Source organism: Solea senegalensis, linkage group LG1, assembly GCF_019176455.1.
Source record: "Solea senegalensis isolate Sse05_10M linkage group LG1, IFAPA_SoseM_1, whole genome shotgun sequence".
Classification (NCBI taxonomy): Eukaryota; Metazoa; Chordata; class Actinopteri; order Pleuronectiformes; family Soleidae; genus Solea; species Solea senegalensis.
In genome coordinates, this window is record NC_058021.1 from 7,242,607 (window position 1) to 7,269,820 (window position 27,214).

Below are 27,214 nucleotides of genomic sequence, written 5' to 3' on the forward strand. Positions count from 1 at the left end.
TCCAAAAGAAATCCCTCCCAACCACGCCATAGGTCAGGCACCATTAAACAGGTGCAGGACTACCTTCACAGCAGAACCTTGAACCTGCAAGTCAAAGCAGTGGGACGCAGTCTGGAGAAAGATAACATTGGATTAGCAGCTGAGATTTGGGCCAAAATGTGAGCTATACTGACACAACAGCGAAGGTCAAATGTGAGTATATTCAACACTGTTTAAAGAACATGTTTGTTTTGCTTTTCTTCGGCTGCTGGTTCAATTCATTTGACCCTGGACTTTGGTATCTGGGCCTGTTGTGTGAAGCTAACCTGTTAGCGCCAGCTAAAGCTAAAGTGTTGTTTTGTTTATGTGTTTGTTTATGAGACGGACAGACAGACAGACTTCCTTCTGCCTCTTTCCTTCACAACTGTGCTGGTTTTATGCATTTCCTTCTAATGAGGTATGTGGCCTTGCTGGGCATTTGGTCCTGATCCAAATGAAACCAGAACTGGGTCTCTGGTGACCAGGTGGTTCTGAAGATGTTCCATGGTTGTAAAATGGAGTGGAAATAATATATATATTTTATAATTTATAATTTCCTCTGAAATGAATCCATGGTTTGTCCATTGATATTTCTTCTACTCCAACTTTATTTATAAAGCACTTTAAAAAACAACCGCTGAAACAAAGTGTTGTACATCAGAGATAAATACAATGGAGAAATAAAAGATCCAAAAACAAACGATAACATAGCAATAAAATATTCTAGAACTTATAAAAAACAACACAAGTAAAAACAAGTAGTAAAGAGTAAAACTGTAGAGGAAAAGAAAAGGCTCTGTCCCCTCTGAGCGTCCTCAGAATGGTAAGGCAGGACAAGACCATTTAAGGATTTAAAAACAAAAAATAAAACTATTTTCATCTTTAAAACAAACTCTAAAATGCCCGGGCAGCCAGTGGACATTAGTGAGTTAGTTTTTATGAAGATTAAGGCCCATCAGATGAGCTCAGAACTGCCCAGAACATAGTTATACTTTTATTGATAATGTTTAAATGTCACTGCACTGCATTTTAAAATGACCGTTTTATGTGCAGTTAAACAATCAGTCCATCATTACTGCTCACAATAAATAGCGGGCATAAACACAGCCTCATATAGCCTCTAGCGTTTGGCTGCAGCGATCATACACTAGTTCTACAGTCAGTAGAGCATATACATCAGCATATATATGTCTCTAAAGTTCCGTTCCTGTGTCGACCGTGCGTGAAATGTGACGTCACAAACGTGAACCCAATGGAGCTCAGTGACGATGGTAGTCATTACTTTTTATTTTCTTTTTAGCATTTAATTTGCTCCCCGTTTTAAACTCAATAGCAAGTGAACAATTAGAAGTCTCTAATAAAATGAAAGAAATTGCAGTAAGTGAGATAAAATTAAGAAAAAATACTCAGCGCTTTCCCAAGCTGCAAAGCATTAGTCTTTTGCCTTTGGGGTCTAAGTTCATTAAAATAATATCTTAATCTTATTGTATGGCTTATTAAATTATTTAGCATTTTAAATCCTCAGTGCTGGCTGACTGAGTAATCAGTGGTTCTGTGGGTGATGGTTCTCTAACATGATGCCATGTCCCTGCGTGGGCTTCTACAAACCAGTGGCTGTGTCATAATATGTGAAGAAAAGCGTGTTCCACTGACTCATAAGGACATTCACAGATTCTGCATGAAAAGGTACAGAACAGTAGCTCTGCTGCATCACGGCTCCAGCTCGAACCGCTCCAGTTTATGCCCGGTTGAAACTGCTGAAGACTCCTTGTGCTTGCTTTCTAAATTGAATTCATCCACAGTTACTTTGCGCTACTGTACAGTGCAATCCGTTTGGGAGCTTTGACATCATTAATCCATTAAACTTTAAATTCCACCGGATTTTTTTTGAGCAGTTCAGTGCATTTCTGTGTCAGTTCACTGGGCTGAAATTCATTTTGCGACTAATTTAGTAATTGCACGCCAAAGCTGTTTATCTGCGGGGAGGATAAGCTGTATCATACTGCAGGCAGGTGAGATGTTTGGGAAAACTCTGACTGTATTCACTTCTTTGCAGAAAACGGGCCGTTTCTTTTCCATGTGACAAATCCAGATATTAGAACACCGCACATCTGGTATTGACCTGTCGTATCATTTGTACAAGCTTTTAGCCGCTTTCCCTGCATGTCTGCCCTAACTGTGAGTACCACAATACACGGCATGATTCACTGCTTTGTCCATTACAAACAAGCTTGTCTGACTGACGCAGTAATGCAGAGGCTACTTTTCCTCATACGCTCTCACGTGTTAATGTGCTATTAGCCGTGTGGGTGGCGCAGGGTGTAATGAGGGAGGGGGATAATGCAGGCACATGTGCAGTGATGAGTGCCGCTCCTTACAGTGTGTTACAGGAGGCATTCAGTGTGTTTACATGACAGCGGGAAAAAAACAAATTATTGACATAGTCACCCTAAAACTGCACCTGGCCTGACCAAAATTGTGCTAAATCAAATTTCTCAAAGTCGTACTCATACAGGTAATACATGAACAGTTTATTATTACTACTACTACTACTAATAATAATACATTTTATTTGTAATGCACTTTATATTCTAAAAAAAAGAATCCCAAATTGCTACAGAAGCAATCAGAAGGAGTTTACTGTATCTTCAGTCGGCCCATAGTTAGACTCAAGCTGGCCTCACCCCCTAGTTAACACCCACAAACAGTAGAAGGAGGCAGTGCACAACAGAATATGACATTGGGCGCTCAACACGTCAACCAATCCACTGAATATTAACGCGCTGAAAGGGGGCGTTACAGTTTGTCTTTACGATGCATGGAAACTGTGTCTTCCTTGGTGGATCCCACTCCTGTCCCGAGAGCTGCCTGTGAGATTAGTGGACACTGTCCCCACTGATTGTTTATCTCTGCGTCTCAGCGCGACTCTAGATGTGTCGCACGAGCATCCATCCATTTGTCTTCTACCGCTCGTCCTCCAATTGAGGGTCCAATTGGCGGGGCACACCTTGGACAGGTCGCCAGTTCCATCACAGGGCCACATGGAGACAAACAACAATTCACTCTCACACTCACACTTTTGGGCAGTTTAGAGTGTCCAATTTGCCTAATCCCTAAATCTGCATGTTTTTTTGGACTGTGGGAGGAAACCAGAGAAAGTAAAACCTTAGCTGCTCAGTCTCATACACTTACGCTTGCTGCCGCTGACAAACGGTAAAAGCTTTTCAAATGCACATCAGTGATGTTGTGACACTGACTAGAATTACAGTAAATTACCAGCTTGTCGTGAGGGGAAATGAAAAGCGGCGTTGCCGTCCCCCGTGACGCATGACGTGCAGCTCTGTGTTACGAGACGGATGTGAGTGTGAGGTGTGCACCCTGCCATCATGGCTCTCCTGGGCTCTCTCGCTCTCCTCACACACACACACACACACGTGCTTGCCTGAGGTGTGAGAGTCGTGATAATGGCGTGTCTCGCGGAGCCAGTCATCATGCGTCACTTCTGACAGTCACTGCTTACCTCCTCTGCTCGCACACATGCGCCCGGCGTCACAAATACGGGGATTGTTGTCATGGAGGAGAGAGGCGAAGGCTGACGGCTCGGCATGACAGACGTGCTGTGCTCTCGCACAAGCCTCACAACTCGGAATACAATATCATATTGAACTTTCACAAAAAGAGTGATGTCCTTGAGTTCACTGCTTATCATATTCACACAGAAGGACTAAAGGAAAGAGAAAATAATTGCATTTAAATCACAGCACAAGCACATTTGTCAATTCATTTAGCGGTTACTTCACTAATTGCTAGCTTTTTAACACGTTGCACCTCACGTAACGATGTGACGATGACACTCGAGGTGTCTCAGGTGTTGGAGCAGCTTCCCAAGCTGGTATTTGTGGAGCCAGTTGTGCGCTTGGCATTGTGCACTTGGTTAGAATGGTGTTTTCTCCGCCATTATCCCCAGTCATTCCTAATCCTGTGACTGCAGCTGTGCACACAATGGGTAATCCCATCATGACTCAATTGTGTGAGGAAATAAAGACACACGTTGGCTAAGCAGAGGAAAGTTATTTGTTAGTGCTCAAAGGGGGGGACGGGGGTCTGCTGTGTTCTCGCTGGGGAGGGGTGAGCGGTATTAAACGTTGACCTGCCAGTGCGGGGTCCAACGTGGCTGTTGCCGTGACGAAAGGCGTTGGATGAATAACAGGTGTTACTCCTTTTTTGAATTAAAGAATTAGAGATACTGGATAATACAGACTAATGCACACGCTCTAATGTTAACACTATGCCTGTAACGCTGTAAACGTGGACTTCCCTCTGAGTGAAAGAGCTTTTTTATCCAGCCGGGGCCTTTTAGAAAAATGTGTCATTCAGGAGACAGACAACCGTGAATCAGAATATTGTTGCAAGCAGGTTACATACATAAAAGAAAAAGAGAAAATCCATATTCTTGCCGGCAGGGCTGTGGATCTCAACGATTTGATTTGATCACATTGTCATGTCAAGGATTCAAATCTATATTCGTTTCCACGGTGCGTCGCAGCGCTTTGCATCCAAGAGATGTTTTAATTCACATTTATCTGATTGATGGAAGGTGCTTAACAGAAGTCATTGAAATTGAAAGCACTGGGAAAATCCACATGCGATGTTGCCTGTGAAACCTTATGAAATCCTGACGACAATGCTAACCCAGTGGTCACCAACAAGGCGAGTCAATAAGGCCGATGAAGATTTGACCAGACTGAGACAGAGTATGTGTGTGTTTGTGTGTGAGAGGCTGACGGAGAGAGACCGCGTAATGAAACGTAACATGTGTTGTTTTCATACGTTAACATGATGCATGTTGTATGATGGTCATATGATCACTCAGTGAAATATCATGGAAAAACTGTGATAATCGTTAGGAGTAAGCACGGGAATGAATGTGCATGCAATTGAATGCATAATATTCATCATTTAAGTGGCAAATTGCATAAAATGTTAATATGGTACAGCCCTCCAGGTAGCGCTCGGTCTTTAAGAGGTCGGCGACCCCTGTGCTAACCTTTAGCAAGGATGTTGTGATGTCACGGTATTCGTAGGTAGGATTCGTGTTTTTGCAAAAATAAAAAAGTCATTTGGAATACTAGTCAAAGTGGAGTAAGGACAGTTCAGTATGTGTTGATGCTGCAGACTCCTCAGTCAGTTCATGATGCCACACATGCATCGTATGAGGAAAATACAGTGCCGATAATCCATTGTTTGGATTTTTACATTTTAGTTTAATGTGACAAGAGAGCCTCTGGTTTCTTCCACACATCTTTCAAGCATTTTTAAGGTGCTGATGCTTATTTTATTTGTAAGTGTGTGGTGACCCAAGTTTCATTTTGAAGGTTGGAGATTTGCTCTTTGGCCACTGCCATGTGGAGGTTTTTTTGATGTCACCCTGCAACCAGGCACCTATAATTAGGCTATAGCAGCTGTCAATCACACTGGTGTCCGCGCATGTGTTCTTTGCTTTATTATCTATTTTTCTCGATGTGGGAACATCATTTACAAAGTTGATCATAAATGTTTCTCAGATCTGGATCCTTCAGGAACGTCTTGTATATTCGTACTTCCTGATTAGCTTCTCTCAACAAACTGAAAGACTCTCTCTTTTGGACGAAGGTCTATGAATGTCGTACAGTGTTTGAGTGTGAGGGAGAGTTGTGTTTAATGTGAATCATCCAGTGCAAATGAGCCTGCGATTGCAACCCAGTATAGCTATAACACAGCTCCAGTAGGACCACCGGCTGTCTGCACTGATGCCTGTTTGTGGCTTACAGAGCCACTGACCAGGCTTGTGAGTGTCAGCCTGCTTCACTGAACCCTGTGCACTGGGTCAGATAATGAACAGTCCAACCCAAGGGGGACAATTAGCTTCTTAATGTGTCTGATCTGATGGCCGTTTGCTCTGGCGAGTGGAAATCCCGTGGAGGAGCGAGCGCTGCCACGCCGAGGCCGCGGCGGCCTGTAGAGGCTGACATTGTGACACGGAGGCGATCCAAACGCGAAACACAAGCCTTCTGTCTGACACTGCTGTGAACCCCGCCATGCGTTTGGGATTTGCTGCTTGAAGATTTTTGCACCTAAGGATTTCCGCCGCACTTAACACTTAAAGCTGGCATTTTCGCCTGAGGGAGCTGACGCCAGTGTATGCTGCCCGTGTCTGAAAACTCCCTCGACACTTCAGTCAGGCACAGAGGCAGGGCAGACGTTGGGATTTCAATCTGATATTGAATTTGTAGAATTTAAAAATGTGCCTCTCAAACAAAATACTCGCTGTCCACTTTGATACGGAAAGCTACTACTCATCCCTCCCTCCAGCCCTCGTGAATTAAATTATTCTCCTTGTCTGTACAGTGGAGTAGCCCAGGGCACTATGACCTCCCCGAGTTGCACATATAAGAGAAGAACCTCCACATCTCTTTATTTGTCCGTCATTTTTTATTCTATTTATTTTGCCCTGAGTCTCGACTGTACAGTGACTCCCAACTAAGCAGTGACATGGTGAATCTCTGCTGACGGCGTGTTAAATAGGTCGCGAGAAGGTCAAGACATCATGAAATTATGGTTTAACCCTCAGAACACAGAGCATTTTTGGCTGCTTTTTTCCATGACTATGTTAAAACGTGCAGTACATACAGAGGCTATAAGAAATGATAGAGCGTCTTATATCCTTTTTTTTTCAGCACAACCTGATGTAAAAAACATTTAATATTCACTATAACTATATAAACACACCTAGTAAGTAGCAGTAAGTATTCAAAATGTTTAAAATCGGAGTGAATTTGTGAAAATTTCACAGTACAAAGTTCCCCTGGCTCATGTTTTATGAACAAGAAGAAAAGAAAACCAGTCTATTTTTGTGATTTCTGCTCAAGTATTGCTACATTATAATAATAATGATAACTAATAATGTGATACAAAATGAATCATAACTTTGACTCGAAGATGAACACAGGTGACTCATTTACATATATGGCTGTATTCATATGTACTGTCACTATTTCTCACAAAAATTAAATCAAATTACATTTGAGTGCAGCGCCGTCACACATGGGTGGCAACAGCAGGAACAGCATTAGGTTTATTAGTGGAGACATTGACAAATGTTTGGAAATTGGTATGTAATGAGTGAATAAACACATTGATATATTTCACTATTATTAGGTTATTTGTAGCTCTCCAATGTCTGTAACTGTCTCATTGTCTTACTGCGACCTCTTGTCCAGGACACCCGTGGAAAAGAGATGTGCAATCTCAATGGGATTATCCTGGTAAAATCTAGGTTAAATGAAAAAATTAGAAAAATCAAACCTGCGATACAAAAATGGACAATGTTTCAGACTGAGCTCCCCCTCAGTGTCTCAAAGTAGGCTTTCAGGGGAGCTGGTGTGTCCTATTCCCCCGTAATTTGAACCGTGAAGATTGATTGAAGCAGCCACAGATCAGTGTTAAGTGAATCTTTAAAGTGGCTAAAATCAGTTTTTCCCCTCTGTTCCAGGTGGCAGCCACATTATCGGTGTGAGAGAGAGTGTCCAGGTCCCGGGCGAAATGGCTGCTGCACACTTGATGCTGTGTTCAGTGAGGTAAGTGTCATTAAAGAGTCAATAGCTCCTCACCCAAATAAAACACTTTAAAGAGAAACGGTAAACGGCGTATAAGTGCATGTCATGTTTTGTGATATAATATGAATTTATGCAACGGTGCCCCATTGGCTCCATTTGAACGATTTAAAGATCATTAAAGAAATTAAGATTAGAGTGACCTGTTTTCTCTTGCTTGGGTGTTTTTGTCGTTTCGGTTGTATTTTTTTGGCTCTCTCATGCGCCTGCAAGCTCTTTTCAAGTCTGCGCTGTGTGTCTGCCTGCTTTTACTTAATAAAGCCTGAAAATGAAAGGTGACCGGTGCTGTTGCCGTCAGGGCCCCTGTGGGCTTCTTTGCCTGAGGAGCTTAGACTGCCCGGAGTCAGGACTGCGTTTTAAATCACTTCTTTTACAGTGGGGTGGCATTTTGTAGCCTGATATTTTTCCTATATAATTCCTCCCCCCCCCTTGTCTGTAAAGGTTACTTATTTATTCATTAGTGGTTTTAATTTACATTTTAACCCTTGCATTTTTAGATTTTCACCTCTTCTAATGGAAAGTGCCGTTCCGTGAAGTATTAGCGGTAACATATTCGGTTAGATAATGCGCGATGCACAGTAACACATTCTAAAAGCACAGTCTGGTGAACATGTAATTAAGATTAACTGAAGGATATTCAAGGAGATTTATGATTTGGATGAGGTGAGCAGAAGGCTGTAATTTTTTTTTTTTTTTTTGTACATCTGATCCTCCAGGTTGTGACATTCTGGACTTACTGTTGGCTACAGCATATGGCCGTCTTTTATTCTCGTCTGTGGACGCTTTAATTAACCCAGTGGTCCAAATGAGGTTGGACCACTGGAGCAGTGAAGGAAGGAAAAACCATATGACCGCGCACGTGTGTGTATGTGTGTGTGTGTGTGTGTGGGGGCAGAGGGGTGGAGTATCCTGAGTGCGCAAAATGTTACGTAATTCAGTGCCTGATTATGTAAGGTTGTGATCAATGTAGTAGTGTAATAGTAGGAGAGCTGAAGTCTATCCGTGCACACATGCTAATCACTGCTCTCTGAAGTTCACAGCTAATTATTTCTCAGGAGAGGCGGCGAGCATCCGCTGCTTCTCCTGCTGTGGAAACAGAGATGCTGTTGCACACTGTGTTGTCAGACAGGCACAGGAAGGAGTGCACGGCTTTATTAGACAGGTTTCCCCCTGTGCTTTTCCTAACATTAAAGAGACTGGGCATGGTGGATTTTTCCAAATTGACTGGCAGAAGAAATGGGAACCTTGAAGTACTTTTGAAATGAATGTGGATCTCGCAGCCTTGTGATTGCTCGCTTTAACCAGCCAGCTAATGTAAAATATAAGCAGCAGCAGCAGCAGCAGCAGGGTACACGCACTTTTCTGAGCTCAACATCAAATTTACTCATGGGACTGAATTTACAGTTCAGCGTTGACTCTTATCCGAACTGTAGATCAGTTAAAAAGACTTAACAATCCTAAAAACGTAGGTTAATCGCAATTACCAGGGAAATTTCATGCATCCGTGCAGTGATGACTCCGCCTACTATTTTTGTAGTAAACTGTATTTCTGGCAGTAGACACAGAGAAAACTCGACTTTAACTGAACAATTAAACAGTTAAAACTTCCAAATCAACCACATACTATTTTGACAGCTGATCAAATGATTTGAAGTTGTGTGATTTCAGCTTCTTACATGTGATTATTATTATTATCAGACTGTGAACTGAGTAAAAACACCGTTTGGTTCGTCTACAAAACAAAACTAGAGATGATTCAATTCCACTTTTTTGTGGTCTTGCTCTGCTTTTATTCTCCAGCTGTGGAACAAATATTCTGCTCCCATAAAGAACAAATAAACAGCCCACAAAATGATTCAATTAAAATGCTGTTGCAGCTCTTATTTTTATTTAGTTTAGTTTTTTTATAGTGAGTGCTCAGTAAAGTATTTATGTGACACTAAGGATTTTTGGTGATTGTGTAAGATTTCATGCTTTTCTTCTATGTGATCCACATTTATTGCCATTTTCTGACATCTTATGGACAAAAAAACTAAAAATAATCCACAGATGAATGGTTAGTGTAAAAACTCCATAAGTAGCTGAGCTGTTTGTGCATGTTAATCTTTTTCTTTTACGGCTGATAATTGTAAGCTGTAAACAATCCAGTACATGCATTTGATTGTTGGTTTTCTGGAGAGGTTAATAAATCCAAATTCATCTGGACGTGACATATTCGGTCTGCCCATGGTGTTTATGATTAAGCTTCCAATATGTCTTTACCAAACTCTCGTTCCCGCGTTAAAGCTTCGTTACTGCAAATTGCAATGATTGAGACGCATCGTCCACCTGAGCACGATGCAGGGGAGGATTGACATTTCACTTGAGCTGAGCGTCTGTGTAAGTGAGTCAGAATGCTGACATCGTGCACCGTGGAGCTCAACATGACACCTGTCAAGACAGAGAAATGGCTGTTCTGTGTTTTCCAATTCCCCTGCTGCATCAGGAAGCCCTTGTTCCTTTTTCTCACTGTGGAGAGAGACACACGATCACAGGCTTTGCTTCTTCTTACACAGCTTCATCTTTCTCACCCTCTCTTGTCTTATTTCCACTTCTTTGCTCTTTCCTCCTCGCTCTCTCACGTCTCTCTTTCAGTCCCTTCCTCTTTGGTCTTATTTCCCATCATGCCCGTTGTCTTGTTGCATTTTTTTTTTTTGTGGGCCCACTCGGCTTCACCTCCCTTCACCTCCCTCTCTGGGATTGTCCCTCATCATTCCATCATTGTTGCCCTGTGCTCCCCTCATCTCGACCATGTGATATTAAAGTCAGAGGAGACGGATCGTGTTCATGGAAGAAGGAAAAGAGACTTTTTAGAGCAGAGGAAAGGGAAGTGATGTCACCCACAGCAGAGCAGGCGAGATGAATGCGCTCTGACTAAATCTTCCCTTTGGCCACTTATTATTATTCCGAGTCCAAACCCATTTCTACTGCGACTCTGAAACTGCATATAAAATATGACACGGATACATTGGTCGACAAACAAAACTTTTGTGATTGATTATGCACATAGATTAGTGGACCTCTGGCTCAGATTACCAAGTGTGAACGACATTTGTATTTTATTTTTCCTGTCGAGGTCTGCTTTTGAAGGGCGACCGACTGCTTTTGGGACTAAATGAACCACTTAAATTTGCCCATTATGAGGAAAAAAAATGAGGAGAAACAAACACAGCCTTCTAGTGTAGGTCCCTCTGTAGTGCAGCCCAGTGAGGCTACACAGCAGCACATGTGCAATTAATGCAGGACAGATGGGCCAAGTTCACATCAAATCAACGCTGAGGATGAAGTGATGGAGGGGGAAGCCTCGGTTGTCCCATGGCACCACCACCGCTTCACTGTCACTGATGCACATTTCAGTTTGACACGTTTGATCAGGTGACTTCATGCAAGCGTATCCACTTTGAAATTGAAATGCATGCCAGCGAGTATTTACAGTTCCCCTCTGTTTTGTGTTACAAAACCTATAGCTTTACTCTACTGTATGTCGCTCTCATACATTATACATGTGACTTCTACCATTAGTGAGCACAGGTAGGAGGGGGGTTAAATGAATTTTTCAGATAATGTTGATAGGAGGATTTGCGTTCGTGGGAGGCGACATCCTGTTTGTTCTGGAAAATTGGCTGAGATTAAGGTTCATGGTCGTGGTGTTCCTGTCGCAGTTAAAACTGTTATGAAGAACAGAGAAACATCGACGTTGTTCTGTGTGGGCTTGTAATCTTTGGATGTCGCGGAATGAATTATTCTCTGAAGTAATCTTCACCTTGTTGGCTTTCATTTCCATGTCAATGAAAAGTAAATATAACCCGGTCTGTCCCGCAGCTTTGCTGAAGATTGTAACTGTATACTGTTTAATTTTCAAGTCACTGTATTTGTTACCGTAGGTTTGATTTGCAGTTTTGGCATCATTTCGACAACCGTCGGCACAGACATGACAAACATAATAAAGGGTAAAATGAGTGAAATAAATACTTTTACTTGCTTTAAATACATAATAAATGACATGATTTCTTTCAGTAGAAGACCATATACAGGCATACAATATAGCAATAATGCAGTAAGAATTCAACAGCAGCTTTAAAATCATGCAATGTTCTGCACCGTCCTTGCACCCTAGTAACAAAACACTTGCTCAGCGTGACACATTTTTTCATAGCACGAGAAACAATATTTCACAAAATGATCTCAACTCAAGGTCTCACTTACTTGCTTGTCCACAGCTTTAGACCATACCACACAGTATTATTCCCAGAGAAAAATGATTCACTGAAAACCTCACATGACGAGTGTCGTCTTAAAGTCTGAAACTAACGTACACCTTTGAAGCAACACCTTGAAGATGGGTTCAAACTCCACTGTGCATCTTTGAAATATAAAACAAATATCCATTCGTTTAAATCGCTGTCAAATGAGTTGACAAAATGCTGATTACGCCCGTCGTCGTCCTCTCTGTGTTTCTCAGTACAGCTCTCATCTCACCAGCAGCAACATTGCGCTAGTAAAGCCTGACGGCTGCAAAACAAGTCAACATTTAAAATCAACCACGGTTGGCCAAAGTGATTTAGACAGTTAAAGGCACAGCAACGTAAAAGGTATAGAACGTAAAAGTAAAATAGTAACAAAATAAAATAATAAAAAAAATCTTGGGTGGTGCCAAACCGTTAAGAGCTTTCCAAACCAACAATACAATTTTAAAATCAATCCTAAAACGTATAGGAAGCCAGTGGAGGGAGCGCAACACAGGCGCGAGATGTGGTCTCTTTTCTTTTTTTCCTGACAAAAGAACAACAGATGGCAGTCCATGAAAAGTACGTCCCTGTGCCGAGGAATGATAATAGCAACAAAAATCTAGAGCTGCAACTATCTAATTAGTCTGTCGATTATTTTCTTGATTCATCGATTAATCGCTTGGTCCATAAAATGTTGATCAGTGTTCATCAAAACCTGCAAATGATGATGTTCTCAAATGTCTTGTTGTGTCCACAAACCAAAATAATTAACTTCTTTGTTATCCAGAGCAAAGAAATGAAGAAAATACTCACATTTAAGAAGCTTAAAGAATCGGAAATCTTGTTTTAATCATGAAAAAAAAGCTTAAACCGATTTTTACAATAGTTGTCACACAAAAGTTAGACACTGCAGCTTTAACCTTGCACGACAGCAGGGAGTGAAGGTAAAATAGTTGTATAAAATAAGTCACATGTGGCGTCTTTCTTCATGCCCTGTAAAACTATACTGTCTATGTAAATGTATGTCAGAACTACTGTAACTCTACTTCACACAGTAAATATTTCATACTGACCTGCCACTAACCAAAAAATAACCACTTCCAGTTTCTGTCGGTAGCAGATTTGACTGTGTCCTCTCTTTCCTCCGACAATGACGCAGACATCAGAGGTCATAAACTGGTTCCTCCACTTGCTGCAGACGGTTAATATTCTCCCAGAGGCTGTGGTTTAAAATCCAACAAGAGGAACGCGGCGTTATCTCACTCGCCGCCTATGCTGCGTCAATGCACAGCAGCTGTGATCACTGACTCAAGTGTTGTGTTAATGACCTTGCTTCGGGTCCTTGACAAAATATTAATTTGTTTGTTTGTGAGTCAACTGTGGTTGTTTTTTTTCCATTTGAATTCACTCAAGAAACACACACACACGTGGTTGAGGTGGGGTTGTTGTTGGTGCACAGAACGCGGCACAATGCTCCTCAATGCTCCTGACACACATTCATGAACAGTGCAAAGGCTGTGTGATGAAAAATCAATACAGTAAAGTAAAGGCAAAACAATACATGTCTATTCAGTGCTAGTTTTCATAGCTGTCTGACTCCATCATCCATTATTTCCTTCAGCACCTGCACTCACACAGGAAGGTTGAAGGAGGAGAGAGAGAGAGAGAGATGGAGCATCCTCGATAATTAACTGTTTCTATTTTCCTAACCAAAGCCTGCAGTCTCTCCCTCTCTCTCTGTGTCTTTCCTGCCCCTCCTTGTGTACGACAGCTCATTCTGATTTGTATTCAGGTGGCCTCCTCTCCCGCCTGTGTGTGACTCTGCAGAGCAGGTGTCCATGGCTGCGGCTCAGACAATGATAGCCCACTGATAAGCTGCCTTGCATGGACTGATAGATAGGCAGCGAGCCCGTGTTTCCCACTGATGAGAATGACATGTTTTCAGCAGGAGCGCAGCCGTTATAAAGGCTCTGGATATACAGGGAGAATAAACACGCAACACCCCCCACCACCACCACCACCACCGCCACCATGGATGTGCACTCAAAGTATTGCACACACTGTGGCACTTGTAAGCTCTTATTATCGCCGATGCGATAAAGGCTGTGTATTTATGAGAGAATAACTGCTGCACGGTACTTAAAATTGTTTTGTTCTGCCATTTTAAAGGTGTAGTGTGTAAAAAAAAAACTAAACAGAGTGACATCTAATGGTTACCAAGCGGATCACGTGGCGGGACATGTATAATATGTTCCCCTAGATGTTACACACTGGACATACCTTCTTTTTTTTTTATCAATTAATTCAAATGTATGTATGCTTTTAAAAAAACAACAACAACAAGAAGATAATTAAGCTTCTTATGACCATCATGACAATCAGGCCGCCTGGATTTATTTAGATTTTATGGCTGTAGAATTGTCAGGAAGTGAAAGTGAAAGTTATCTTTGCAAAAGTGTCAGAAAGCCACTTTTTTTTGTATGTTCTAGATATCACAACAGTCTAGGAGTTACTGTAACGAGAAGTACGCATGATGGTAACACAATGGTAAAAGCTAATATTATCAAAGTTAAAGTTGTTAATAGATTCATATTTCCAGTTTATGCAGGCAAAGTTCTGTTCTTTCATTTATTTATTTTTCCTATACTGACAGATGAGTTTTGCTGCAGACTGGCTCTAGTTGTATCACGAAGCGGGGACTTTAACCCCTGCTGGCAGTCATGGCGTTATCTTTTAACAGATGTCAGACTTATAGGCAGATCCCACATGGTCCAGCGTTCCTCGAGTAAACTGCTCTCTATGTGCTGATATTGTGCAGCCTGATCCTGGAATCCGGCATGATACCGCTGTGATTATCTCCGGTAATCTTTAATAATGTCCCAGGGAGGAAGACAGAGTGCAATAAAGTGCATCAGCTGTTACAGGCCCTGGCCAAGCACACACACACACACACACACACACACACAGAGTGAGAGAGTTAAATAAAATGGCAGATATTGTATATTATGGTGTCTTATAGACCAACTATGGGGAAAAATGTCAGTTCATCACTTACAGTCCTCACAGTTCAGCTTCAACCTCAGGGTTGTGGTTGCTCCTAATTTATTTATTTAGTAGACTGTATTTCATTTTCCAATCTGAAAGTAGCAGTATATTGAACAGCCACCAGGGGGGGACTCTTCTGGCTGTAAGAGGAACTCGGTTTGAATGGAAGTCTATGGGAAAATAAACCTTTCTTTCACTTGATAATCGATCATCAGAATAAGGATAAGGATAAATAACGTCATTAAACGTTATCCTGAGGAGCTAAGGAGTCTAAATCATTGGTTTGGGTTCTTCTTCAATAACACATGACATGAGTTTCAGTCCACGGAGAGGAAAATGGATGACAAAACACCTTTATTCACCAAAATACATGCAAAAAAGAGCCAAATGCGTTTATGTGACTTCTAACATTTGTTTTTTTAGATTAGATATAGACTTTTGTGGACCATCAATTTAAGACCACTTTTACTTTGCTGGACTTAAAGAAGGTCTGGGGGCCGCAAGTGAAACATCCTAACATCCAAACTAATGTGTTGTGCAAGTGTCCTCCCTGCAGACACGGCTGTGTGTGTGTGTGTGTGTGTGTGTGTGTCTGTAGAAATGAAAGTGGGTGATCGGTCAGCAACAAGCAGTGAGACACTTCTGATCCTGTTTTTTGCAGAGGGACGGGGGCTGGGGCTGGGGGGTGGGGGACGTGAAGTTTGGGAGTGATGGCGACGATGATGGGCTCATGTTTTGTCCGCCTGTGATCATCACGGGGGAGAGATTCATGGTGGCCACGGCTGCTCCCCGTCTGCCCAAATCCAGAGAGTGGCATTTAAGTTGACAGCACTCTTTCTCCCACGCCGCCCGGGAGGAGGATCACACAACCTGTCACTCAGATTGATGTCTCCCCTGACGGCACAAGTTAAAAGAAAAGGAGGAGAAGGTAATGAAGAGATGATAGAGGATGGAGAACACTCCCAGGGTTCGAGGGTTTGCGAGGATGCTGCTGCCTCATTGCTATTCAGTTCATCCCGGTGATATTCTCGTACATTCACAGAACATCACAGTACTGTATGTGCAAGGAGTTGCAGCCAGTGTGCTGTTGTGTAGAGCAAAGCTCCACCGTCTCACAGAGGATTTGTTGGAGTTGTCTTTGATGTGTAGCGCGTTCATGAGAAGAGGAAAAAGAAACCCCGCAGGGTAGAGCTCGTGTCATACACACGGTGCATGCGCGTGGATCAATCGAAGAGGGAAATGAAACACTGGCATCAATGTGACCTCGCCGCGCGAGAGGAAGACGGGCAGCTGCAGCGCGCCGCCTCGTCATTTCCTCTTCAAAATGGGACATTGTGTTTGTTTGCAGGTACATTATTCAGCGACATGCACGAGCGAATTTTCCATCTGTGTGCGCTTTGATATCACAAACGACTTGTTTGCATATCACGGCCTTGCGTTGTGCAACAGGCAAGTGCCTCTACATAATTAAGAGAGGGAACATAATGTAATTTCTACTTTCATTTACAGGACAGATTGTTCAAATGGAGTAATAAGTATCTCCTCTGCCCTGTGCCGCCGCTCCTCGTCTCTTTCTCCTCCTTGGCCTCCTTCTCTCGCTCTCCGTCTATTTCAGCCTTATTCATTACTGGAAGAATGCATTTCAAGCCATGCAAATGAGAACAAGTGAACAAATGAATGTTTCATGAATGCTTTTATGATGAGAAAATGCAAATGAGGATGAGTGAGTGAATGAATGTTTAATGAACGCTTGTTTAATCAAAAGGACTTATTAACTAGAGCGCTGACTTAGCACGGTGCCACAGCTCCGGCCCACCGCGCTTCAAAGCATCACATTATATTTTGGCAAGGAGGTGATACAATACATTTAGATGAACAAGTGCGGCTAATCAGTCAGACCTGATTGACAGGACACAGACAGATTCAATTAGAGTTGACTGTCACTTATTTCCCCTGCCCGCCTCCATTTGTTTTGGGTAATAATGCACAGATATACAATCTGATGGAGCCGCGCTCTCCTGGCGTCTGTGTAGGAGCCGAGAACACGTGAGGCGGATACTGTATATTATCTGTCTGACTACATATTTCCCTTCATTAAGCACATTTCACCCTTATGTCCACTTGAAGACATGACTGAGAGTAATGCGTTTTCTGTGTTGTACATATTTTGGCTCAGACCATCTTTGTGGGGACGTTTTAACAGGCTTTTTTGAGAGTTAAGACCCGGTTTTATGGTTAGAGCTGGAATTACACTCAGCGGCTACTTTATTAGGCGCACAGGACACATAATAACCTAGTGACACCTGGTGAGGTCTTCTGCTGCTGTAGCCCATCTGCTTCAAGGTTCGACGTGTTGTGCATTCAGAGGCGATCGCTGCGTAACGCGATTGCAATGGCGAGTTATTTGGGTTATTGCCTCTCTGTCATTTCAAACTGGTCCGGTCAACAAGGCGTTTTTGCCCAGAGAACTGCATGCGGCTCACTGGATAGTTTGTCTTTTGTTCTGTTTTTTTTGTTTTTTTTTTAACCATTCTCTGTAAACCCAAGAAATACTGAAATATTTAGACCAACCATGTCACTTAAATCACCTTTCTTCCCAATTCTGTTGCTCGGTTTAAACTTATATATATACATATATGTACATGTTGTTGTGTTTACTCTGTTGACCAGACCAGTTTGAAATGACAGAGAGGCAATATATATAGAACATTCTATTTATATATGTAGAACATATATATATATATATATATATATATATATATATATATATATATATATATGTATATATATATATATATATGTATATATGTATATATATATATATATATATATATATATATATATATATATATGTATATATGTATATATATATATATATATGTATATATGTATATATATATATATATATGTATATATTTATATATATATATATATATATATATATATCTATATATAGATATATATATATATATATAGGTTCGATGCCACCTGTTGTCCTTTGCTGCATGTCCTCCCTCGTTCTCTCCCCACTTTTACACATAACTGTCCAGTAAAGGCAAAAACATCTTGAAAAAAAGAAAGAAGACATTTGCTTTTGTTTAGGAGTCTTGGATTCGTTGTGATTTCACACTTCAGTGTTCAGTGTCTGCAGGTCAACCGCTGAACTTTTCCTGGAGCAGCGCTGTCCGTGATCTCAGCCGTGCTATTTTGATATTCTATTTCCCCTCCTCCTCCTTCTCCTCCTCCTCCTCTCCGGTGGACTGCTGTTCTATTGTGTTTGTGTTTCTCCTGCCCTCACGCCATCTATGCTCTGCACGGCTGGTGTGTGTGTTGCGTATTGTAGATGTGCCTGCGATTCTCTTCAATTGGGTCCGTGAAGAGTTCACATGTAGCAATCTATGACCTCTGATCAGGAGCCAGTCGGGTGCTTTTGTTTTTGGAAAGTCGAGCTGGAAGTGTGGATTAGGATTGGAGTTGGTTATGAGTTTGAGGTGAATGAACAACGCGAGCTGTTTAATTTAAGTTTAAACATGTGCACACACACACACACACACCTTCAAATGATTGCTCATTGATATTTCTGATTATTCTTTGAAGATAAATTTGAGTCAATTTAGTGCAACTGTTCTCTCCTTACGTAATCCTCCGTCTCCAGACCAGCCTGACTAAACCCAGCAAGTGTTCGTGTAGTTTGACTGTAATCGTGTCTAAGATGTTTTATTTTGAGCCGACTGTGGGTTCTATTTAATGCCATTAACAAAACAGACAAAAACCTTCTCTGGATGCATGAGATTTCATTTCATTGTTAAATGTTATGAATACAAAGTGTTTGCAGTGTTTCCCTTTATGTGGCATTGGGGCTTTGGGTTTTCTTCTAATGTGCGTCTTGGTGGTGATTTAAAGAAAATGAGTTTGAATGAAGACATAAGGCTTGGTGAAATTGCATCTTATTAACACAATTCTTGATTGGAAGCATGTATTTGGGGTTGCTCTGAAGAATAAGAATAAAGGGTGAGAACACTTAATATTTTATATTTACAGGATTTATATTTAAATGCTTGTATGGTTCTCATTAAAGAACCACATGAGAGCTCTCCTGCTGTTTTGAAAATCTGATGTTTTGTCTTCAAGAGTTGCTTAGTTTGTCCTTGAGAAATGTAATTTAGTATAATCTCAGTCAGATTAACATGTTAACATGTATTTTAAAAGCCCGCTCGTAGTCGGCCTCTTGATTCAGCACCAGCTGTCTTGAGGGTCAGTCAGTGGATGTGTAGCAGCAGGGGGTCATTGTTTTATCATCCCTGAACAATTTTAAACCTTTTAGCTCTAAACAGAACCATATTATTCCAATAACTGTCATTATCCCTAATATTAGCTCAGCAGAGAGCGAGAGAGAGGGAGTACATGCCAAATGGCGAGGACCACTCTCTGTCTCCTTTTTGACCTTCCTCTAACACTTAGTGCATGTGTCCTCTCTCCATCACCCAGCCCTCCCTCTATCTCCTCATCTCTCTCCTCTCTCTTTCTCTCTCTCTCTCCCTCTCTCTCTCTCTCTCTCTCCCCTGTTGCTACAGTTGCATTAGGGGGAAATGGGGCTTAACAAAAATATTGTCAAACTGCCTGGAAAGCCGAGGGGAGGAAGCTGGGCGAGCATATCCAAATAGCCTCCATTTGAATTGCTAATTTGAGCTCCAGAAAAAAAAAATAAAAAAGTGTTGACAGAACTGAGAGCAGAGCAGTGGAGACTACATCCTTAATTAAGCAACAGTGTTAACTCTTGGGTGAGCAACCTCATAGCAAGGTTAAAGCATTTTCAAAAGACTCCAGCTTCTATTGGAGACCACAATGGCCGATACACCTCTGTCTCCGTCTCTGTTTCTGTGTCTCAGTTTCCCACTAATTCTGTCCCCTCAGTCGCTAGTCTGCACAAATCCCCTTTTCTCACAGCTTGGGCTTTTGGATGAGAAGCGCTTCCTCAAAGAGCATACAAATGTGTCAATGTATGTGCCGCAGCGACAGAGAGTGAGGCTGAGGGGAGAGGGGAGGCGGGGGAAAGGGCAAGCTTTGTTAGAGATGTCTAAATTGGGTTGCCTTTGTGCAAATCCACTGATCTCTTTCAAATGAAAAAGGAAAACATGTGCTTTTGTCCCAGTAAGAGGGCGTCCACATACCATGAAAAGGTTTGCATTGTGTCTGCATGTGTGTGTGTGTGTGTGTGTAGTAGTAGTAGTAGTAGTTGCCAGTGTGTGTTTACATGTGCAGATCCTCCCTTTGTCTGTGGATACATGCAGGTCAGACAGGAGAGGACCACACTTCAAAACACAGAGTTGCTCATGTGGAAGAGGAGTCGCTCACCTGTGCAGATGTGCACACACACACACAGCAACAACAACAACAACAACAACAACATGTGTGTCTTTACCTTCATGTTTCTGTACACTCACTGGTTCAGTTGTTAAAGGTGCTGCCAATTACCACAATCTGAGGTGTTTCTGTGTCTTTATTCGGCATGAGAGTAAACACAACAACATAAAACTGTGTCATTTTGCTTCTGTTACCTGTAGTTCTTTAAAAAAAAAAACAACAACCTCAAAATGAAGTTTATGCACGTACACTCAAAAAGAGAAGGATGGATAGTGACTTTTTTGAGCTCGTTATCTTTAGTATCATTTTTTCCCCTCAGTATTAATTCCTTGAATACAGTGTTATCACTGCCACATCACAAATATGGGCCAAACTTAACAAAAAATAACACACACAAAGGTTTAGGACAGTTTTCGGCTGAACTGCTGGAAAAGTGTTTCAGGTGTCTGCAGATCGTAAGTGACTGATGATTGGATGTCCCTTGTGTAATAACAGCTATTATAGTAACAGGTTAAACGGGTGTCATGTTTACATTATTTCTGATCGGAGCTGGAGCAGAAAAAAAAATGTGAGTATTGAGTAATGGAAGTGAATGCTGATTGTATGCGGCAAAAAAGTCAGACTTCATTGGATGTTTGTGGGATTTCTGTTCTTACTTTTAACGACCGTAGGAACAGACAACATACAAGGATTGCTGCTTCTCAATAAAAGGAAAATAGAAAGAAAGAAAAACGCTCTTTAAACTATGAAATAAAACACAAGTTGCAAATAAACTTTGAAAAACTTTTGACTTTGAAATAAACTAAAAATGTAATGAAACACAACACGGGGTGGAATAAAAAGAACAAAAAGGAGCTAGTTGAAGGCTAGAGTAAAACGCCTTCTTTTAATCTAGTGAGCTTCCCTGATATCTATGTGTGTTCCAATGCTTAGGGGTGATTAGCCTTGATTCAGAATCACCTGCTTTTGTTCAGATGATTTGTAAGCACGTCAGGAAAGCTGTGTTCACTCCACGAGCAAGAATTCAACCCAACCACCCCCGCCCCCCCCAAAAAAGAAAGCTTTATTTAAATTTGCCAGAAAGAAGACAGAAATCACCACACTCATTATTTTTGTCACATTTAGAAATCTGCACACGCACACACGCGCCTGGTTTATAAATTTTAATCACTGTCAAAGAAAACAGAGTTCACGTGCACAGGCAGTGGATGGTTGTAGACGTGTCACTTTGTGCGCCTGCCTGCTCCGGCTCTTATTACACTGTCAGTGTAAAAAGAGCAAAGGAGCTCAATTAAACTGACTGTGTCACGTCAGCGAGTTCTCCAAACAGTGCGGCTGCTGTCATTGCGTCATGACCGTTATACACTGCTGCTGCTGCTGCTGCTGCTATTTATAGCCCACGTAATTCATCACATGTACCTGCAAACTGATTTCACGCAAGTCATCATTATTTCACACCAGAGAGCTGATCAATGTTTAATTCATGCAGCTTACGAGGAACGTCACAGACTCCACAAAAACTCGCAATTAGTTTGAATGATAAATGTGTGATAAATTTCATATAAACAACGGACATTTTGCAAAACCCTACATAGATTGTAAACAAGTATAGGTTCTAGTGTAGCAAATGTTGTGCCTTAGTTGATAATTTAATTAAAGGCAAACCTTTCCAAATTAAAATAAAGTGTGTAAACATGTAATGTATCAATCAAAATGGGTCAAAGGTCACTAATGATTTAACTTTATCACTCACTCAGGGACCTTAATAAGGGCCAATTCACCTGTCCTCACTAGTCACCTGTCCTCATCATTCACCCATCCTCATCATTCACCTGTCATCATTCTCCTGTCATCATTCACCCATCCTCAACATTCACCTGTCATCATTCACCCGACATCATCATTCACCTGTCATCATTCATCCATCCTCAACATTCACCTGCCATCATTCACCCAACCTCATTATTCACATCCATTCACTGTCACCCGTCCTCAACATTCACCCGTCCTCAACATTCACCTGTCCACACACCTGTCATCATTCACCTGTCCTCATCATTCACCTCAGGTCAACATTTCTTTTACTCACTAACAGATGTGATTTTAAATGTATCAAAGTACAGTACAGTACAGTACAGTACAGTACAGTACAGCACAGTACAGTACAGCACAGTACAGCGCAGCAAAAACATACTGTAAAATTACAGTAACGTGAGTAAAATGTAATGCATTACTTTCCACCTCTGTTTACAGGAACATTTACATGTACATTTGACAGATTAGAACTATTGGCTAATTTAAATCCATAGTCCAGAAGCAGGTTAATAAAACACGCAAGACTACATACTGTACATAAAAGATGAGAACAAAACAGGCATTTTATAAATGTGATGATAACGACAAGGCAATATGTTTTACAACATGAGCAAGTGAAGTGATACTTCAGTTATGTTTTTAAACTCTGTCCAGACAGAGTACAGTGTGGAGTGTAATGCAGGTCAGGTGGTGTGGGCTGCGGTGCTGGTTCACAGCGCTGACCCAGTAACGAGCCCTCTGTCCTGTTTGCTGTCAGCTCACTGTACCTGACACATGAGGTGAGGTTGTGTCAGAGAGCAGCCGGAGCTTCAACGAGGCGGCAACCGCGTCCAGCTGTCTGATCATCTGCACCATCAGCAGAGGAAGGCAGCGAGGATGCCAGCGCTTTGACAGCTGGTTCTCACTATGAGGTCCAGAAAACACACCCAGTGGTCTAAGAAAAGATTTATTATATTATTCATAATTAGTATAAGGAATGATGCACAGTCTTTCCCTTTCCCTTCCTGCTGCTGTTCTTGCAGGTTATTTAACCTTGCTGTGAATCCTTCATTTCCTTATGAAAATTGAATGTTTTATATACAAATTAAACATACTATATATGACAGATATAACCCGTGCGTGAGCCTCACAATAATCTCGTTATACGATATCCTGGAGTATAGGAGTGATGATGTTGTGGATTATGTTGGGATACCATAAGCAAGGTGTTATATTGCGATTCCCCCACCCCCATATGAATTTTTGTTATGCAGGTGAGCAGGTATACACCAACACATGAGCCAGTGTTTAGTGTAAGATGATCCCCCCCTCTCCTCCCCCTTTTGCTTTTTTACCCGCTGCTCCTCCTCCTTCCACTCCTCTGACGGATGTCGGGGAGCTGCTCCACCTTACTTGTACCTGCCTGCGAGGCTCCATCACGGCGCTGTGTGTTTGTCGACTTAATGCCAGAGCAAGACTCTAATCTGCCATTAAGACAGGGAGAGAGAGGCTTACTGGTGTTTCTCTTACAAATCCACTTCCAGAAAAACCCCCAGCAGAAAGGCTGCACTGCATCCCAATGGATTAGTGGTGGTGCTGCTACCACTGGAGGAGAGGAGAGGAGAGAAATGATGTGATGGAGAAAAGGTGAGGATAAAAAGATTAGGTCTACAAGGACAGTCAAAGATGAAACTGAACGTTCAAACAATGCATTACTGAGCAGAGGCTACGTTTTTCTGTTCAAACCTGAGAGAACATTGACCGAACGCGACCCAAAAGCAGACAGGTGTAGACTGAAGCACACTCAGTCGTCTCCTTTATTTATGGTTACAGCAAATGAGAGAGTTATCGTTAGGTCCAGGAGGAAGCAACTACTGGCCCCATGAACTCAAACGCACACACACACACACACGCACCTTAGGAGTTATCGCCAGCACTTATGAGTATAATAAATTCTTGTTGAACTGTAACCGCCGATAACTATTCACATAATCCATCCATGGTGGTTTATTTTGAGTTGTTGGGGAGGGAAAGGACAGCATCCACTATGGTTGGCTTCAATAGCCTGTGTGTTGCATTCAAGGTGCGTCATAAATCGTAAACTCTCGGGTCACTCACTTTCTACTTTTGTTTTCCCTCGTTATTTATATATATATATATATAAATATAAAATGTTTTCATCATCATTTTCAATAAAGCGATCTAAAAATGCTAATTCAATTCATCTTATTTTAACTCAACATTTCACTAAAATAACTGTAATTACCATGTCAACTGACGTGACTGAACCTGAACTAATTTTCCAAATTTGTGTGAGTGCTCGCATGGGAACACAGAGAGAGAGAAAAGAGAGTTGGCGGTGCTGTGTGGACGAATGAGAGGTTGTAGGTTGTAACGTTAAAGGTTCTGTGTCTGCACTGCATTTGCTTAATGCTGTGTACAAATATCAGTTTGTGACAGATCCCATCTCTGTGTCTCAAACCTGTTTCCACCTGTTCAAACATACACCACATTTACCCCCACATCCTAAGTCCTTTACTCTTTTGCTCAGCCTTTGTATTTAATGATAGCCAGACTGCGCGACCCTTGTGTTGTCACTGTGATGGAGCCCAGGCGTGACTAACACCTTTCTGAAGGCTGTCCATCTGTAGTGGGAACACCGTGGAGCCGGAGCGCTGGTTTGAAATGGTCTGAAATGGAGCAGTCCTGACAGGCAGATGGCTCGGCTCCTCTGTGCCAGGACTTTGCCCAAGTCTCTCCACCCCCTACAACTAACCCTCTCTTAACTCAGCCCATCTGTGAACGACTGGCCTTGAGGGGAATGAATGTTGCCCACCTGGGCTGACTGGCGGCCTTCAGTACATTGTTTAGGTTCATTTGAAGACATCACAAGTGCATCAGTGCCTAAATAACACTAAACAGTGGGAAAAAGAACGCCTACGCTTATCTAAGGAGTTGCCCCTCTAAAGGTAAGCAAAGAGGTTTTTCTTCTTTCCTTCTCTGCAAAATACTCATGGATTTCCATGGGCAGTTTCCATGGCTACAGTAAAGTAAGCGACCACCTGTAGACTCGCTTCTGATGGAAAAGCCAAAAAAAAAAAAAGAAAAAGAGACAAATCACCACATTGCAAACCGAGTGACTGTGAGTACTCTGGAATAAATCCAACATTTCAGATCCTCCGATGTTTCAAGACATTCACGGGCAGATAAAACATCTTGATTCAGCAGAGAGGAGGCTCTCTGCGTCAGTCAGATTGGAGCTCAGACTAAGAGGGCACGAGCAGCAGATTTTAGATTTGAACCCCCTATAGCAGCACGCTCTACAGATTCCTCTCCTGCTGGACATTAATCTTCAGAGTTTCTGACTCGGCAAAGAGCAGATTTGATTTGTCCACTGAACAGTGCTCAACCCTTGACCTGCCTCCCCTCAAAGACCCGGTAGAACCAAGTTGTTGCTATGGTTACTGTAAACGGGGTGGTTGGAGAACTGGCAGCTCTGCAGGATATGCAGAGACGCTGTGAACATTACAGGAATAGATATAAATTTGTGCAAGCCCAGAAGTGTAATTGAATGTTGCGCAGGAAAAACCTGCCCCTGTCGATAAATGACATAGTTATTTGTGGCCTTGAACAAGGTGACTGCGTGCTGTACGTGCCGTAGCGCAGTCACACTGTGCAGCCTGATGTTCTGACGGAGGAGAGGTGGATGATGCACGTGGTTATGTCCGGAAACACGCTCCATCGTGTGTGTTTGTGCGCACTAGCATGTACTGTATGTGTACGCACAACGAGTCGGAACGCGCCAGTGTGCGTTGACTTGGTGCCAGCGCAATCCTCGTGCCAGCGCCACAGTCTGGTGAGGCAGAGGAGCGTGTCCGCTGCACAGCTGCGAGCGGGCAGCTCCCATTGGCTGAGGTTAACGAGGTAGAGAACACATCTGCATCGGAGCAGGCCATGGATGAGTAAGGCCACGGGCGGAGGCTTTCACGTGCCTGTGTTTTTATTAACGTGAGACGTGCGTGACTGAGGCTTTATTTTTAGTCAGGATCGCTGTCAGTATGTCGGTGGAAAGAAAAGATGAAATGTATTTTCTATATGTTATTATTCACCTGAGTCAAATTTTCCCCTCTCCTCTGAGACTCTGCTTCATTGGAATTTCCATCCATCTTCTACCACTTTATCCTCCACATGAGGGTCATGGTTGGTGCTGTGCCAATCTCAGCCGACATCAGGCCCTGTACACGCCACGTTTAGAAACAAACAACCATACACACTCACACCTACGTCCAATTTAGCTAATCCCCAAATCATGACTGTGGGAGGAAACTGGAGAACTGGCTTTCTGACTTACACCCTTTCAACAAACACATACATACTATACAAATACACAAACTAGTGGCGTATCATTCAGTAATTGTATCCTGAAGTCCCAGTATCGAAATCAAAAGATTAGAATCAATAACCAGCCCTGTTTATCACTAAATATTCATTGCAGTGGACTTATGTAACAAGCCGTTCTCGAGGGCCCGCAGTCAGCTGCTGGTGATGGGAATATGGATCTGTGTTGTAACAGTGATATCACAAAGTGAGACCATTAACGGGACAACATTCGAAACCATATCAATAATCTAAAACAGAAATCCTTGAAATCCCAAATGGATAAAAAAAAACAAAAAAACAAATTATATTGTGTTGTCATGTAAAATAAAAAGGTGGCTTTGCTCTGCTCATCACCTCTGAGTGGTTTTTATACACACATTTGATGAGCTTTTTTTTTACAAAGTTCAACATCTAAAGAGGTGTCGCCTTTGATTGTGGAATGGTTGTTCATTTGTTTGTGTTACAGCGTAAACGGTGTGAATGACGCGCACGGCGACCGTGTTCCGCATCGAACACTTGCTCCACTGTGAAGCACACGTGAGTAAACTCCTTAACTCAGAGTCTACCGCTTTATCCTCCATATGAAGGTCGCGGGGGTCGCTGGAGTCAATTGACACAGGGACGAACAACCTTTTACACCCACGTTTAATCTAGAGTGTTTTTGGACTGTGGGAGTAAACTGGAGTGCTCAGA

General features: G+C 42.1%; 1 long non-coding RNA gene across 3 annotated transcripts; it reads left to right on the plus strand.

The window, feature by feature from the left end:
- On the plus strand, positions 1-27,008 carry LOC122768002. 3 transcript variants are annotated; one of them, XR_006360266.1, is made up of 3 exons: positions 1-192; positions 7,550-7,634; positions 26,988-27,008. It is a non-coding gene; the product is annotated as an uncharacterized LOC122768002 (long non-coding RNA). The 3 variants fall into 3 exon arrangements; XR_006360264.1 differs by lacking the exon at positions 26,988-27,008 and adding an exon at positions 20,275-20,452; XR_006360265.1 differs by lacking the exon at positions 26,988-27,008 and adding an exon at positions 16,493-16,512.
- The last annotated feature ends 206 nt before the right edge of the window (positions 27,009-27,214 follow it).